Source organism: Anas platyrhynchos, chromosome 11, assembly GCF_047663525.1.
Source record: "Anas platyrhynchos isolate ZD024472 breed Pekin duck chromosome 11, IASCAAS_PekinDuck_T2T, whole genome shotgun sequence".
In the NCBI taxonomy this organism is placed as follows: domain Eukaryota; kingdom Metazoa; phylum Chordata; class Aves; order Anseriformes; family Anatidae; genus Anas; species Anas platyrhynchos.
The window spans coordinates 16,596,329-16,614,005 of NC_092597.1; the positions used below are offsets into that span (position 1 = coordinate 16,596,329).

General features: G+C 38.8%; 1 protein-coding gene and 1 long non-coding RNA gene across 4 annotated transcripts in view; one reads left to right on the top strand and one right to left on the bottom strand.

Moving 5' to 3' along the window:
- The first annotated feature begins 3,665 nt into the window (after nucleotides 1-3,665).
- The window catches only part of CTXND1 (cortexin domain containing 1), a 50,113-nt gene continuing 36,101 nt past the window's right edge, over nucleotides 3,666-17,677 (top strand). Inside the window, exon 1 of one of the 2 annotated variants that reach the window (XM_038184708.2) lies at nucleotides 3,666-3,760. The gene's annotated coding sequence lies outside the window, so the exon portion shown is untranslated. Of the gene's footprint in view, nucleotides 3,761-10,506; nucleotides 10,678-17,677 lie in introns of those variants that run through there. The other variant, XM_038184707.2, reaches the window with a different exon arrangement.
- Nucleotides 6,171-17,677, bottom strand: part of LOC140003435 (uncharacterized) — a 51,767-nt gene continuing 40,260 nt past the window's right edge. Inside the window, exons 2-3 of one of the 2 annotated variants that reach the window (XR_011812049.1) lie at nucleotides 10,363-10,496; nucleotides 6,171-8,771 (exon numbers count right to left, since the gene is read on the bottom strand). This is a non-coding gene — a long non-coding RNA (uncharacterized lncRNA). Of the gene's footprint in view, nucleotides 10,497-17,677 lie in introns of both variants that reach the window. The other variant, XR_011812048.1, reaches the window with a different exon arrangement.

Sequence of the window (17,677 nt, forward strand, 5' to 3'; positions counted from 1 at the left end):
GTTGTTGTTGTTATTGGTGGTTGTTGGGTCTGGTCTGGTCCGGTTCTGTCCTTTCCTTTCCCCAACAGCCAACTCCAGAAAGTCAATTTAGCCTGTGTAACAAGACTGACACGCTGCAGGGAAGCGCACCTTGTCAGAAAAGCCTAGCTTGACAGGAACAATAGTTTGTCTAAAAGTGTGCAGCACAACTTTTGTTTGCTCTAGTTAAAACGTAAATGTCTCTGTTCTAAGGTTCTTTAAATTAAACTTATTAAGCTATATACCACATCCTGGAATGTAATTAATGTGTGGCTAAGCTTTCCATTTCCTTTCCAATCCCACAGGGGATACATTTGATATAAAGTTATTTAATATTTTAACAGAAGGTACAAAAACTAAGATAAAGGAAGTTTATTATAAATTAAAAATTATATAGAGCTCTGTGAATCAACTTTATTTTATTATTTTTTTTTTCTGGCAAGAGCAATTTCTTCTGCATGTTACACTCCTTCTGCCTATAACTTACATTTCAAGATCCTACTCCCTAATATCAAGGACTTATACACAGTTCACCTGATTTATGGGCACGATCATTTCTGTCTGTAATTACACGACCAATAACATTCACACAAGGGCCATGGGAGGTTATTTAAATTACACAAATGTCATGCCCGATGTAAATGGATGCCCAGATTCTGATTTCATTGCACAGGTTGTACCGTGCATTAATCTGTCAGCTGAGCTGCTGGAATCAAGGACATTACTCCAAACACAAGGTTTAACTTCATCAGTAGAAGTGTCAGGTCCCAGAAATTCTCTAGGGTATTTCATGCTAAGGGGCTAAGTAAGAAGACTCATAGAGCAGTTTTATGGCAGGATGATGCAAGTGCTTATAGGGTAACATGCCATGAAACACTTTCATTAAAAAGAAAAGGTAAGGACAAAATGCCAAGCTGTAGCATTCCAGCTTGGGCTATATCTCTCCCAGAGTTCACAGTGTAAGCTGTATCACGCTGGAAACAGAGTTAATAGCCACAAGTGCTGGAATCCAAGTCCCTCACTCATATGAACAAGCAGGTCTACAAGGCTGTTCCTTTGGACCTCCAGCAGCTTTGAGAAAATCAAATTGTCTCACAAATCATAGGACAGAAATTCCTTACTGCCAACACCATGCTCTATTACTTGCAAAGCTTTAAAACAAAAAAGAAACAACAGTCAAGGTAAGGGAACTTTTTTGCTTACTTCTCATGCTTAGAGTTTTAAGGCTGGAAAGAGAACTACAAGGAAAACAGGCATCTTAACATTTCTGCCTGGATACGATCTTCTGGCAACATCATAAAGAAGTAAATATTGTATGGCTGTCACTTTCCATGAGACTTGCAGCTATACAACGGTTTGATCTGAGTAATTCTTTTGATTGCGTGGGATTGTTCTCATGAATAAACAATTTGGGGCAAAAACAAATAATTTCCTTTTTCACTTTCATAGAAAGTAGGAGTTTATTGCAAAGGCCAGCCCATGACACAGCTCAGCAGAGCTTTACAGGGCTCGGAGAGCTGCATACACCGCACTGAATGGTGCTCTGCCTGTTCACAAAGCCAGTAGTTCATTGCTCCTGAAGCAAAGTGCTGGAGTTCATATGAAAGAATTTGAATCCAACAAAGTCAATGGCAAAATTCCATCGTCTTCAATGAGGCCAAGAGTTTGTTCATCTCACCCCTTTCAGTGAGGTTTTGTGCTGACAGAGGTTTGATCTACCCTTGCCTCTCAGCAGGTAAGGCCAATGCTTGGCAAACATGAAAGATAATTTAGGTTGATGTCTTGGATAAATAACGTGGAAACACAGAATTACATGATGCATAGAATACGAATAGAATGAGCCTAAGTACCCAGACAGTAGCAAATGTATTAAATTGTCTGCACATTGCCCAGTGGCCAAGTAGATCACAGCAAGATGAAAACTTTTCCAGAAAATTGAAGTTCCGCTTTCTTTGTTTCAGGATTTCCAGGATTTTCAATATGTGGATGTTAAAAGGACAGATACATGTCCAGCATAGAGGGGATAACCAATTGCACAATCTAAAAAACAAACCAATTGAACAAAACAAACGTCATTTGAATTTGCCTTATAAAAAAGATAGGTTTACAATGCTGAGAATTTCAGATTGCATTTCTTAAAGTATCTTCTCTGCTTCACACTAGTATTACGTGAAATTCTGCAATCCTTGCCTAATGAGCAAGTGCTCATTAGTGTGTGGTTTAAAGCCATATACTGATGCAAGACCTTCTCATTGTAAAGAATGAGTAAAATGAACAGTAAATGAGACTGAGGTACTGAATTTAATTTAAATCACAAAGACAGCAACACTAGCTAGTGCAACAGACTTGCGAGACACAGAAAAAAAGCACTAAAGCTGTACCAAAAAAAAATTAAAAAAATAATAACTTTACTAAACTATTAGGATCTCTTCCTTATTCACTTCCATATTTTTGTTTCTCTGTTCCCACACTCTTAGCACACAGTATATTTGGCTGTTGACTGTGTGGCATTGAGGTATTCCAGCTATCAAGACTTACTTAGTTGAATTCCTCGTTTCCGTTAATGACACTGCTTGCACCTAGAAAAACATTCGGTCTCTGAGTCACACAAGTAACCCTTAGTTTCACAAAGAATCCCGTCTGTCTCAGTGCGATTTCTTGCATTAATATGAATTACACAGCTGGCCTCCTCCACTGAATATTATTTTACATCCACGTGTAGGAGGCAGCAAGGTCAGACAGCTGGGGCACAGGGGGACATGTGGGAAAAGGGAGCTCTAATTCATGGCTCAGCTCTTGGCCAGGCTCCTGAACAAAGATCCCAGAGGCAGAAACAGGAGAGAGGGATGGAGTGATTTGCCCACCTTGCCTCTAAGTTAATCAGGGAACATCACGCCTGTTTATAGCAGGTACATGCAGCACAATATAATTCATTTTATTCTAAGTCTGCTCCATTGATGAGTAAAAGATTGTCTTGTTCTCTTTTCTATCTATTAAACTCTTTCAGCAGTTTAATATATGGCCAGAAATGAAACACAGATCATTTTATCAGCAATAATACTTCAATAGATTCAATTCATGAATCCAGTTTCCCTAAGAAGATGAGGCATAATTAATTTCCACCTACATAAATAAGTTTAGCTATGGATCTACAGAAGAGCGCAAAGACAATTCATTCAAGGAAAGCCATCAGTTGTATGGACAGAAAAGATCTGAGATGTTGAGGCAAACACAGCACTGGTGCAAAGAACGAGTGCAAAATAAATAAAAGATCTAAGATGCAAAGGTAAATACAGTATGGGTGCAAAGATTTCTGGCTAATCACTATCTCCCTAACTTAAATATGTAATGAAAATGAGTTTAGGGTCTACAGAACTAAATTCTGGCATCAGTTATGTCATCTCTGGTACATTTCTGAGAGAAAAAAAAAAAAAAAAAAAAAAACAGCTTTTTAATAAAAGCTTGATAAACCCTAAATATGAGGAATGCAGAGACAGTGGTCTTGTTGTATTACTGCCTTATCTGGAAAAAAAAAACAAAAACAAAAAAAAAAACAACAGAAAACATCTACCCAGACATAAACTTGGCTTCGACATACAAAAGCACAAAGTCAAAAAATATTTCTTTCACTCCAGTGGAATTACATCTGACCAGCATTTCCAGAAACGTCCTACAAAAATCCCCCTAATAAACTCAGTGGGTTATGAAGTAATGTTGGACAGCAGACACAGAGCAGCAAGAGGTAATAATATATGTTGTTGGTTTTATTTACTTACTTATGACACAAGATTACTGCTGGAATACATGCTGGAAGGAGAAAATGCATGGGCATACAAAGACATTGCAGTTCTACATTTTGGATCACCTTAGAACAAATTGGAAGAATAAATAGGAGCTGTAAGAGCATGAAAGGGACTTCCTTTTGTGGAGTACATTCTGTGAGAATGGGTGTTGGAAGACAGCAAATACATTTTTTTTGCAAATACATTTTTATTGCACTGTTCAGTGAGTATTAGTAGTATTGGATAAATGCTTAAAAAGATATTTTGCAATTTTATTAGAGCTAAGACAGACATCCCTCTATCAAACAGTAAAAATCATAAATCAAAATTAAGATTTTTTTTCCATACAAATCAAGGTGCTATGTTCAATGAGGTACTGTGGAAGAAACATGAAACCTAGCCCTCCCAGCCCTGCCCATGCACTTTTTCCTGGCAATAGACAATACGCTGTTCCTGTTGTCAAACAGAAAATGAAATTTATGTGGAGTGAACAGACAGCCTTAAATACCTCCAGAAAGCTGTTATGAAGTTATTGATAACCTATCCTACCTATTTAAGTATATCATCATTAATCTATCTAATCTGCTATTTATTTAACCCTCATCTCAATTTCCCAGATGCTTTGTCATTTTTCAACAAAGAACAGCTTTAATATATGTGTGTGTGTGTGTGTGTGTGTGTGTGTGTGTGTGTGTGTGTGTGTGTGTGTAATTCCTGTGCATATCTTCCTGGCCTTTATGTAGCTATAAATGATGTTAGTGTCAATGAGAAGACTTCAGCTGACATCAGTCAGAGATGCTCAGTGCTTTTGATCCTTAAACTTTTCATTATTTATTTGTAAGCATTTTTTTTCCCAAGGAAAAGGTTTTTGTTGGTGGTGAGTTCAAACAACTTGTTACATTTCAAAACCAAACAGAATGCTTGGTGCTGTTATGCTGAATGGGAGTGGAAAGAAGCAGGAGAATTCATGGGAAAGGGTCAAGAGCTGCAGATGGAGCCAAGGCAAAAATGCAGCAGGAATCGTGGAAATCACCACTGATGGAATACAATGAATTTCCCTGAAACAGCATGGGCTGTTCCTAGTTCTCACCCTGCTGATGGGAACAACCACTGGTTCAGAGCATCTGAGGAGCAAAATGCCATCACAACTAACTCTGCAGCCCTACCTAGTCACCAAACATACCCAGCAGGATGTCAAAGCAGGCCCAGTGAGTTTTGTGCAGAGCCAGAGCCATCGATGTCTTATCTTTTTTCAAATCGCCCTTCAGGCTTCACTTTTTCCGTGTCCACAGACCATTGCCAGCAAGGATGCTACTGAGTAACGATTCAGAACTGCAAATGTGTGACGATTTAAGACCTGGCTCTCCCATGGGTTTCACAAGGCTGCCAATGCCTGATTTGTGATGGTGGTTTCTGAGGAGCAGGACTGAGCCTTCCTTTTTCCTGCCTGGTGCTGAGAACATGCTTGGCGCTTAACCAAGATGCAGAAAAGTTGCTTAGGTGGACAATAATTTTGGAGAGGCAGATGAACGAGGATATACGTCACTCTGAAAACTCCGTGGCACGGTATTTCTGATCGACTTTATAATCCTCTGCTGCATGAGGTAGCATAGTTTTATGTCCAGTGGAAACATCAGGCCAGTTCTCTACAGAGATGGAAAAAAAATGAGCTGTTGCATTGCTTGCTACTCCCTGCTAACATTAATCTGTGGGTGGACCTGGACATCTGAGCCCACGCTGACATGAGCTGGGGCAGATGTGTGCCTATAATAAAATTGGCATACATTCATTTTACTGAAAAAGTGAGGGAATGGACTCAGCTACACGAGAAGGGTCTGTTAGCAACTGCTCAGCAAACTGATTTGCTGTTCAGGTCCACTGGGAGAATTCTAAGCACCCATAAAATACAGTATTTATCTCAATATCTACCAAAGATTGAATCCAAAATGGTGATCTTTTGCCACAGGTTGGCAGCACATTTAGAGCTTTGTGTTCCAACTGCACAGACTCCAGCGTGGAGGTCACTGCTAAATGATCCCATTTCTGCTGTGGGCTTTGGCTTTTAGGCTGCAGAGGGATTTCCTCTCAGAAAACCCAATATTTTCCTGAAGATTTGAAGAAGAAATTCCAAATGCAAAAGCAATAACTGGATGTTTAACCAAATCCCACTTGGTAAGGCTGTTATTATTTTGCAGCAAATGTTTACAGCACACAGCAGCCAGCTCACTGAGATGTGAGGGAAACAACGGTCCTTGCTCCATGGAGCCTGAAGCTCCACTGACAAGCCACAGCACAGAGATGAGACAAATCTGTGGGATGAGGTGGGAGGCAGGCACGATGGGACTCCAAAAAATCTCAAAGAAACCCCAGTCAGGGAATCTGCTTCCCAAATATTTATTATGGTTTTCAAAGCTTCAAAGATAAAAGAATCATTCCAAACCTAAACTCTCGTCCCACACAGACAATACTTGCACTTACATGCTGTTGTCTCAGCGAGCTTTTGTTTCCAGCAGAAAACCTTATTGCATTTGAATGTAGTTGCCAGGAGTTGAGTTAGCAGACATGATGTTGACAGCAGAGAAGGGATGCACGTAGAAGATCATAATTAATTTACCAAAAGGCTGAGTATGGCTTGTCCTAGCCTGTATGGCTTAGGGTCAGAGTCAAAGAAAAAAGGAAAAATAACTTCACCGTTATGTTCACCATCAAGGTATTTTTGAGAGGAGTTCGACCTTAAGAGACATACTTTCCAGACAATTTCAATACAATACTTTCTTTTACAGAGATTTTAAGCAAACCTTGAAGGATTTTTCCACTCGCCAATAATTGACAGAAACACCAGCAGATAGTGCAGATCAGCCAACAGGAGCTTGTTACCTCTGATAACTCTCTTTGGAAACCTGAGCCTTCAGTTTCACTTTTTTTTTTTTTTTTTTTGCATTTGTAATGTATTCCTAAACTTCTTGGACTCTAAAGAAATAGCTTTATGTGATATTTTTTTTTATTTCTATTTAGCATATTTTTTCCCTTTCCAGTTACACTGTTTGTACTGTTTGAATTATTCATCTATGTAGGATCCAAACACTCCCTACAAGTTTCTCTATCCTTAACTCACAGTTGTGTGTGGCTTTTATATCGCTAACTGTAAAAGACCAAGTTTTTCTTTATGCAAATCCATGATATTTGCTCAGCTGGCTTTGCTAATTATTTCTCTGTCTATTCACACAAATTTATCACTACAGGGATGCTGTTAGTGCTTTTATTTCTGTTAAGCTGAAAAAAAATAATCATGAGCTTCCAACACAAGGAGCAATTCTTCCCTAATATCCCAATTACCTGCTAAAATGTAGTTTATATCCATCCTGAAATCTAAGCTTCAGAGCCTCCTGGCTCACTGGTTCAAAGCCCAGATCCTACTGATCATTACTAATAATAGCAGCAGGCTCATTAAGAGGTTTTGTTGTACTTCGATTAACTTCACAAGGGGAAAATTACAACACAATTGCCAAAGCTTTTTGCTTGTCTTTTTTATTATTATTATGTTTTATCTTTTATTAAGGAAAAATATTAATGGAGACAGAAAACGCAGGTACTCCATTTTCCATGGTGCTAAAGGTCTCCTGAGAAAGACAAGTGCATATTTTGTACTTTCACATCCATTTCTAGTTTCTGGTAGATGGGAGACCTAAACCACACCTACCAGGTCTACAATGTAAAGGCAATGAGAGAAACAGAAAACATTTTGCAATGAAGACAGAAGGGATGACCAATTCCCAAATTCTGTGGTTTTTAAGCCCTTGTCAAAATTTGAGTTTATAGCTGTAACAACAGAAAATAAATAAAAGGAGCAAAGAACAGATGAGGAATTAGAGCCAGTAGTCGCTATTGGGAATGTTAAGTCAGATGGTGTTAAAGCACAAGCATGTTATGGTATTACACTGATGTCTGAGTGAGCCAAACCTACAGCAAATGAAAATTTAAGAAATTGTGCACACTGCCGTGAGCAGAGTTCCTTGTCAGTTATTCAAACATTTGTTGCTTTGATATCTTATCTTAATTCTGGAAAAAATAAGCTAAAAGAATACTGTTAAATCCTAAATGCCTTATATTCATGAGACTAAGGCATTGACTCAGAGCGCATAAGTGGATGTTCATTAGTTTCCAAACATTTAATTTTCATTCAGAGGAGGAAATCAGAAGCTTCCTACAACTGACATTAAGTTGTTTCTTTATTAGGTATACAAACAGTGCATCACCTGCAAAATGACTGGTCGCTTAGCTTAGTTCACTATAGGTTTTAGTTCCTTCCAAGTGAGTAACAGTCAGCTTTGCTTTCTTGAATAGGCATCACCAAGAACCAATTCCTGCTTAAAAACAACCATTCCTTGCCCTACAACTGCACTGCACCATAATTAATAGCATGGACATTACTGGACAAAGGCATTAGCACTTTACTGATCCTTCTGAGTAAAGCTGACAACAAATTTTTCTACTGCATAGAAAATACAGTGGGACTAATTCAGGGAAATATTAGAACAACAACAACAAAGCTGAATCTCAAACTGTAAGGGAATTTCAGCACCAAAATCCAGTTTCAGATTTTGCCTTCTTCCTTGATCACTAAAAATTAAGCCCTGTCAAAAGCCTGGGTATCAGTGCAAGTCTTTACAGTAATCAGATATTTCAAGTTACCATATTCCCAGGTGCACTAGGATTTACTTCCACCTGCTGCTGAAATAAGCACTGTGCAGCAGTGAGCTTCAGCCTACATTTCTGCAGTCTGTTCAGTTTTCTCCATCTTCGGGCTCAGCTGCATTCCCTTCCTTTTTCAGGCTCTTCCACTCATCCCCAGACAGCTGCTCACAACCCACTCCTTCCTTTCTTGTTCCAACGAGGTCCTTTTAAGATTCATATTCTTTTTGATCTCTGGGCTCTTAGACTTGGCAAGCCAGCTGTGCAACTGCCTTGGGCCTGAAAAATAGCATTTTCCCAACTGATTATTGAGTTTTTGTTATTTTAACTCCCTTGAAGTTGTTTACCCCAGGTATCATGTCTCAGCTGCTCTTTTGTTGCCCATTGGTTTCCATCTTCACCCAGACTAAACAGCTTTCTTGTACTTAATTCTATAAATAATCTTCACACGCACAGACTGATGCATATAGGCTCTTCATGAAAGCGGTATACTTAATTCCCCCGGTTCTCCAAACCACAGCAATTAAGATTAGCTATCTAGAACACTATGCTAACGATTCCCAGATTTATAGGTTAGATCACTGGTGGAAAAGACTTTTGTCCTGCAGGCTCTCTGACTCTTGAATTTGCTTTCCTTTGTCGGTCTTCTCTGCTCTCTGTTATTCGTATGAAAAAAGGAGTGAGGGGTAGGCAAGTCATCACCTGGGGTATTGCCTAGGTGGATAACTTCTTTAAAAAAAATCATAGCACTCAGAGCCTTCATACTTTGGAAATTCACCTGCCAGATTTCCCCTTTGTTCAGCATTTTCTAGTTTTCCAGCACTTGTTTCTCCGTCTTTCTTCCCACACCCCTCCCAAACAGATAATATTCTCATAATGTTTCTTTTTACAAACCATTTTATACCAAGAATATTTTCCCAAGAAATTCTGAGGTTTCTTACTTTTTTTTTTTTTTATAATTTCTTTAAATTAAAATCATGAGAATGAAAGAGAAGATAGGGCTGCAACAACTGCTGTTATTAACTTTATCCTGATTGGGTCTATGTAATACTATATTAAAATCTTTTGTGTCTTTTGATGACACAAATATGGCTCTGTCCTCAGTCACTGCTAAGAAGGTGGCACACTTCAACAGAAGCAGTGAGGGGAAAGCATAAAAGCCTTCCTAAAGTCAACTGGATCCTTGTATGAACTAGAATAAACTTATTTTGTTAATGCCCAGCACTCTCTTTTCACTCAGTGCCAATCTCAACCATTTTCTCCTAATTCAGCACCAAGGTAGAACTGAAACAGCTGGAATAGCAAATGCAGGATTTTTATGGTACTTTATAAGAAACTGTTGGAGCCATTGCCAAATCCACCCAGACAAAACATCCAACTGTTCTATAAAATGCACTATCTCACTGCAGAATTAGGAAATGTTCCTTTGCAATGCAGGAAAACTATTCAACTTGCTGGTATTTATAAATAGCCACGTATTGCAGTCATGAGCTTCTGAAGAACACATTCTTTCCAAGAAGAATGTCAATGTTAATCCACTGAAGAGTGAGTGGGTGAGTGCGAGAGACAGTGTGAACGTGTGAGCACAGCCGCGCAGGGTGCCTGGCAGGAGCCGTGCTAGAAGAAATGAAGTGCGGCTCTTGCCTCAGCCAGCTGCCAGGGCTTGCTCACCTCCTGCCCCAGCTGGGTCCTCCAGCCTCCTGGCACCAGCATGGTCTTAAGCCTTGTGCATTTCACAAGCTGCACTATCTTGAGAGATGAAGATAAGAAAGAGAGAGATGGGAATGTAGCACATCAGGAGTAGCTTCCGTTGCATCATGGACCGTATCTGTGCACTGACACTATGGCAGGAAGAAAGCGCTTTTCCCACCTTTGAAGGCTTTCTGTTGAGCTGCTCTTGGAGTAGGATGTGGAAACAGATTGTGAGATGGCCTTGAGAAGTCTGTCCTAGTCTTCAGATTCTTCTAGACAAGGGGACTCCTTGTAGGAAGCCATGATCTTCTCCTTAGCAAGAAAGGAAAAGATCCATCAGCATGGTCTGAGTAGCAAAAAGAAGTAAGAGTTGTTATCCATGCATAAGGCTTCTTATAAAAGAACAGGACAACCTCCCTTCTTAGTTGAGCCATTAATAAGAAAGTCTGCAAAGGGATTCCCATGAAATGGAAGATTTCCATCAGTCACACTGGTATGGTTACTCCCTCATTCTTATCTTATCTAGATTTTTTTCTGCGTTTTCATTATACTAAAATGTCTAGCAGTGTTAAATAAATAGCAAACCTCATTTATTTTTTAAAATGAGAAAAGAAATTGCAGGTTACTAAAAATATTGAAAGCTCAAAACCCTAAAACCCATTATATTACAATAACAAGGCTGAAGTCTAGGGGGAATTTTTTTTCTGGGCTTTCAATTTGTGGCAGAGATTTTAAAACTATTTTAGTAAAGGAAAAATAATCCTCATATGAGAAAAAATTAAGAGAAATTAGTTCAGCACTGGACCTTTCACAGACACTTGGTCATAAAACAACAAACAACTCGTCATTCTTAATGTTATTCCTCTCTAGGGAGCTGAGAGTTTTGTTTGCTGTAATAAAGTTTTATAATTGAGCTCAACTTTATTGGAGCAGAGCTTTTTTCTTAAGCAGCTGAGAAATTGAGATATTCTGATTTAAAACTATGCTTGCAGCAGAATAAACATGCATGTGGTATAACCATGTCCTTCTCTTTGGAAAATGAAAAATGAAATTCTGTTGCTTTTATTTTATAGTTTCTCTTTCAAGGAAAGGCATTTTATTTTCATTGTTAATATATACCGGGCAGAGAAGATCAGATGGTGGATATTATAATGAAGCCTTCTTTGTTTACAGAAAAATTGTGCTCATGATCTGCTCAGAATGTCTGACAGTTTCATCATAAAGAAATGGAGGTCTCAGGTGAAATTGTCGTTAGTTGTGCCCGAGGTTGATTTATTTTCTCTCCAAACTGAGCTGATTTTATTGGAACTAGTAACTGAAACTTATCTTGCATCTTTTGCTATGGCAGTGCAATGAAAGAAATCCTAATGCACTGTTCTATCTCAGAAAACTCCCCATCTGAATGCAGTCTTTCCCTCCCATGCCTGTTAATTTTTGGGACTATAATGTTTTATTAGGAACTACAGGTAGCAGGTAAATCAAGATACAGACATCTCTGCTCTTAACCTTTACAACTATCTTTCTCATCAGAGCTGCTCATTTTACCAAATCAAGAACCCACTTACAGCACAGACCAATACATTACAGATACAGAGGCAGAATAAAAGTCTTATTTACGCAGCTTGATCTCGGGACCATAGTGAGGTTTGTGGTGTGGCTGGATAATCAGCCCACAGGTGCAATTTAAATACCATCTTACCCAGTACATCAGATAGAAAACCTCAGAGATAATCGTTCTTGTCTAAATTGGGCTTGGCATGCTGTTTTACAGCACCCATTGGAAATCACAGAGGATAAGCCTGGAAAATGACTTTGTCTAATGAAAAAAACATGGCATAGAAGTGCTGCTTTTTATACAACCAAAAAATGCTCTGTTGAAAGAAAAGCACCGCGGCAGCTAAAGACGTGAACCTCCCAAAGCCCATCACCTACTGGCTCACTAACCAAAGGCCAGTTCTTAGCTTAACCTCACTTCCAGAGGAGCATCAGCCCCACTGAAGTGCACTGCAAAACAACCCGTGAGTTTGGGGTATATGATTTTTTCCATGATTGGGATATATGATTTTTTTTGAATCCCAGCTGTGCTTTTTACAACAGCAAAGGAAATCTAGGGACTTGAGGCCTGATTATCATTTATACAGTGGTTTGCTTCTAAGCACAAATCAAAAGCTCAGCAGGAAACGGTGTGCAGGTGGAACCTCCTTCTCCTGTTTCTGCTAAAGGCAAAGTATGTAAAAACCATGCCATTTTCCCACTGAAAATAATTCTTTTTTTTCAAAGTAAGTTTGAATGGAGACAGAATAAGAGTATTCTCCAGTAGACATCAGTTAATATGACTGATTTCCTATTCCCATCACTACTCGTGCAATATGAAGTTGTCTTTGTACAAAAGAGAATCATAACTTCCCTCAGACATTTCTATCTTTTCTTAACTCATATCCAACCAATCATCTTTTCTACCTTTCTTTATGCTCAGCTAAACAGAACAACAGCCTGACTTTTAGTTCACTTTTGGAAATGCATTCAGACTACTCTTCAACCCAACAGCCTGTATCTATTCCTTTTGACAATGGCAAAGAGTGGAAGGTTTATGTTCTTTTAAGACATTTTTCCTGCAATTCTCTGAACTACAGCAAGATGTCTGCCTCATGCACAGAAACCCCAAAGCATATATGGCAGAAAGACATGATTTGACCTCTAGAAGAAAAACCTTCCACTTGGCATGACGAACCAATTCATGTTCCAAGTCCATATTTGCTTTTTGGTTCTTGCAGTCAGAAACATCTTGTGATACTGAGTAACAACAACATAATCTGAAAATTATGCACAGATGAATGAGCTCGCTCATAGCTGTTATTCCTCAATCTATGACTTACACATTCCACATATTATGCATTTTTTACCTGCATACTGTTCCAAGGGATACACATGTGGGCAAGTTTTTGAAGGGACCCTGGGGTAACGTATGATCCTACTACCCGCAAGTCTTATGATCTATCCTGTAATGACCTATTTTTGGTTTGAGTTGTTCTCCATATCTTAAGAAAATCTAATTTCTTATAATTGTTTCTTGATTAAATTTTGTTTTCTAGGCATATTAATACATATATTTTAGGTGCTGCTTAACATAAAGTGTTAAGAACAGATTTGCACCCAATATTAACCACTTGATGTATCCAGACATTAGCTAATAAGCCAAAATTCATGTGTTGCAACAAGTTATAGTAGTCTGTGGCTGCCCTCAGAGGCCAGCTGAAATGAACGGAAGACTCTTTCCCCTCACTGTTACTTGAAGTAAATCCTGGGCTCACCAACCTTCCCAGAGCAACCACAAAATGAACCACAGCCATTTAGTCTCACTTCCACTAAAAAAAATGAGAACATCAGTTTCCGCAAAGCAGCAAGATGTATTTGCTTACACGAGTGCTCACTTAGCTCTCTGCTCAATGCTCTCAGCTCTGAGATATTGAAAGGAGCAATCCAATTCTTTTTGAGGAGAAAGACTGAGCTACCAAGATAACTCGCAGGTGTTCCTTTTTATCATTTGATACTAGATTCTTTAACAAATTGCTTGCATGAAACCACCACTACCAGTGCCAGCCAGCCTTGAAGAAAATTATGAACCCTCAGAACTGAATCCTCTCTCATCCCTACTGTTCTAGATTAGGTCAGAAGAATGCTAATGGGACAGCACGAGCGCAGCAGCACTGCATTTGTCTTTCTTCTGGCTGCATTTGCAGCCAGATTGCTTTCTCTGCTATTGCACTTCTTTTGACCCAGACTGTTGAGTGTGTGACATCAACTCTAAAGAGAATAAGAGTAATGATGCACAGATAAGGAGCTCATCAGATTGTACATTTTCCCAAAGACACAGGAGAAAGAGAAGGAAATATTTCTCAGAAAAGATCATGCCATTTTTGTTCCCCTGGATGCTTTTGGGAACTGGCTACATAAAAATAAATTGTCTTACACTTTTGAATTTTCCATACCAAAGGAAACCCGATAGGTAAAATTAACTCTATTCACATGGGAAATGAACTTTATTATCTCCCACTACTGTGCAATAAATAACTGTAACAGAAGCCCAGTAAGGGACTGGACACTTGTTCTAGCGTCATCCCACAACCTGTCCAGGCTGGAAAGAGTATGTGATGGTATGTGTCCAGTATGTGATAGCTGTGGCTATGGTTCATTCGCAGCCTCCAGGTATCACTTCCCTTCTTCCTTCAACCAATCCAAGATGCAGCTAAAACACTATTCTCAAATGCCACTCTCCTCTGTTCTTCTTCAGGCCTCCAAGTAGCTCCTATCTCTTGCTGAACTTGACCACCTCAAGTTCTCATCCCCATGCTGCCAAAATCCAAACAACTCTACTTAAATTATCATTCAGGCTATGATTAGCTCTGGTCCTCAAGTCAAAAATACCTTCAAACTGAATACATAAGCCTTCAGAGCTTGAAGTCAACCACTTGCCCCCAAAAAACAAACAGCAAGATCCAAATCCAAAATGTGTTTGGAGAAAAGACATTCTCTGATCTCATAGACAATCAGGGCTGTCTGCATACCTTTCTGTTCACATCATCTTCTTTCCTCAGTAACACTCTGTGCTTTTCTTTCTCCCATGCTGAAATATAAAACCATAGCTTCCCACATCTCTGTAGTATATCCTCTCTATGCATGCCTTTGCCAAACTAAAGGCTCATTAGGACTAGTGCTGCCTTTTCGTCACCTGCAAAGTGCCAAATATATTTTTGGTCACAAGAACTACAATTTTTGTAAAATGGTCTTAAACATTTTAAGCTAGACCCAATTCAAGTTCTATGATCCCTATCTCAGTTTTACTGGGGACATAACTAGATTTTTCCAGGAAGATTTCCCCCTCATTCTTGACTTGAAAGAGATGATTATTCATGAAGAGTGACAAAGTAAAGTAAAAGCTGAACTCAGGGCTTTACAAAGAAAATGTTCTGGACAAAAATTTGTAGACTAAATATGTATATGTTTTGTAGCAAGTCAATAAGAGTATCAGCTCTGAGAGAACAAAAGAAAAAAAAAAGCAGAAACAGAATATAGTACACTACACAATCTGCTAATTTAAGAAAAAAATACAAGCTAATTAAGATAATGATCCCTACAGTTAATTTTCCCATGAAATTAGAAAACATGTCCCTAATTCAAATACGATTCTTCAGTGATGGAGTATTTGGTTCCATTTGCTCATCTCCACAAGCTGTAGTATCTCCAATGGAACAGGATTAAATCAATTTGAGAAAGACTTGAGAATGTCCTTCTAGATGTGACAGCAACGACTCATGTGCATTCACTTTTAAAGGGTCTTCCTATGAAGATGTATTCTAGAAATTCATCTGAAAATACTAAAGCTGCATACTTAAAGCAGATTCCTAAAAATTGCATTCCTGTTTAGCTTGTAGTTATACACTATTGTTGAAAATTAAGGTGTTCTTTATTCAGTTTAAACAATTTCAGAATAATAGCAAACTGATTATCAGCATTATAGTTACACATGGGCGTGCACCCCGCAATTTTAAACACAGTTTAGTTATGATAACTGTTTCATTAGCATGTATGCAAATCTGATCTCACGCATCAAAGTATTAATGTCCTCACTCTTAATATGCAAATATCTATTTTTTATAACCACTTTTCTTCTGGGACATAATACAAGGCTGATTTTCCCCCAGTTACTATCAGAAGATGATGTGTAGTAAGGAAGTCTTTGTAGAGTGCTCCATTTCTCTGGGTCACAGTTAGCAGCTGACTGCCAAGCCAGCTGAAAGATAATGAAGAGAGCGAAGATTTCAAATTGGATATACATCATTTACTTAAAAAAGGAAAATGGATGATGTTTTGCTTTACTGTTTGGAAGAAGGCACAGAAGAGCCTCATCCTCTGAAGGTTCAAAGTGACTTGAACAGGCTTTTCTGTCTCTTCCTCCCCATTTTTCTATTCCCTACCTGAAATGGGAGGGACAAGATTACCTTCCTGCAAACACTGGCCTCCAGTTCAGCTGCCCATGACCTTCTCTCTGCCCTACAATACCTAGCACAAGTTATCTCCAACTACTGGTAGGGCTGTTAAATGCAGCCACAACAAACGTGCCCTGTACTGTCACGCTGAGGAATTGAATGAAGGGATATCCAGTCTGCTCCCAAATTCTTTTAAGCTTATGGAGTCTTTTTTTGACACAACTATGTTGCTACTATATAAATCCTGATGTATTTATGAGATATATATATTTAGAGAGAGAGAGAGTGATGGGTACGATAAACAAATCCATACGTGAACTAGTTTACTTTCCTCATAGACAGGCACTCTCTGGCTCTCTTCACCATTGTATAGCCAGAGTCAATTATAAACCTTTTATGTTTCCCTAGCAGGAAGGTTAAAATTCAATTCTCTTTTATTGCAGTTTGCAAATATAATATACTTTCCAGCTGGCTTGGAAAAGCTTTTTAGTTAAATCATCTTGTGCAACACTGCTTCTTAGGTGCTGGTACTTTCCTATTCAACAACAAACTGACAGCCCTGCACTTCCAGGGTATTTATTGGTCTGTTCCTTAAATATAATAGTTATTTTACAACTTTTTTTTTTTTTTTTTTTTTTTTTTAACTGGGAGGAGGGTGGAGGGAAAGCATGCAACCGTGCTTTTAGATTTAAAATGTCTCTTAAAGATGGTAAATGCTGTCCTTTGTGCCTCTCCCCAGTAAATCAGTTGCTTGATTCTTTTTGTTTTCAGGGCTTAAAATACTGCTACTAACAGAAAGTAAAGTGATGTGTTAGCACAGCAGAGCTTGCTGTGTTATTGAGCTGAGGCAAGGAGCCCAGAAAACCAGATGAAAATGATCCACTGAAATCTATAATCCTTCCTTCTGCCCTCACCACAGCTCCATAGCATGAGATTATTCTGCTTGTTAGAATAACCACTTATCTACCCATGGCCAGTTCTGGTGTCTACTGGAATGTTAAAAAGGTTCACTCCTAATTACTGTGCTGACTCAATTCTTTTTGTCCAACTCCAACTTCAAAGAAATTCATTATAACTTATCCCCCAACCAAGGGAAGTAAATGGACTTATTGGAAGGATGAATATGCTCCAAAAGTGTGAGAGAGAAATAAAGAGGAGAAATTGAGGGCCTTTCTATAGGGTCTTATAAAAGCTGAGAGGCCCGACGATGAGTTAATTATTTCTGCTACCAATGCTGCAGCTCACAAACCCAGTCAGGTTTTCCTGATCTTCTTGCAACAAGGCTGTCATCTGGCAATCCTGTTTGTTAGAGGTCTGAATACTTTTGTCTGATTTTAACTGCGTAAGTGCTTGGGACACAGACTGATACTTCTCTACATTTTAAGAGTTAAACCAGAAGCACCCAGTACATAAATACTATGTACAATAAACTTAACATTCAAGGCACCTTTGTTGGTGCCTTTTCTATGACTCAACAAATTTGAGGTGCTGAACACAGCTATGAGC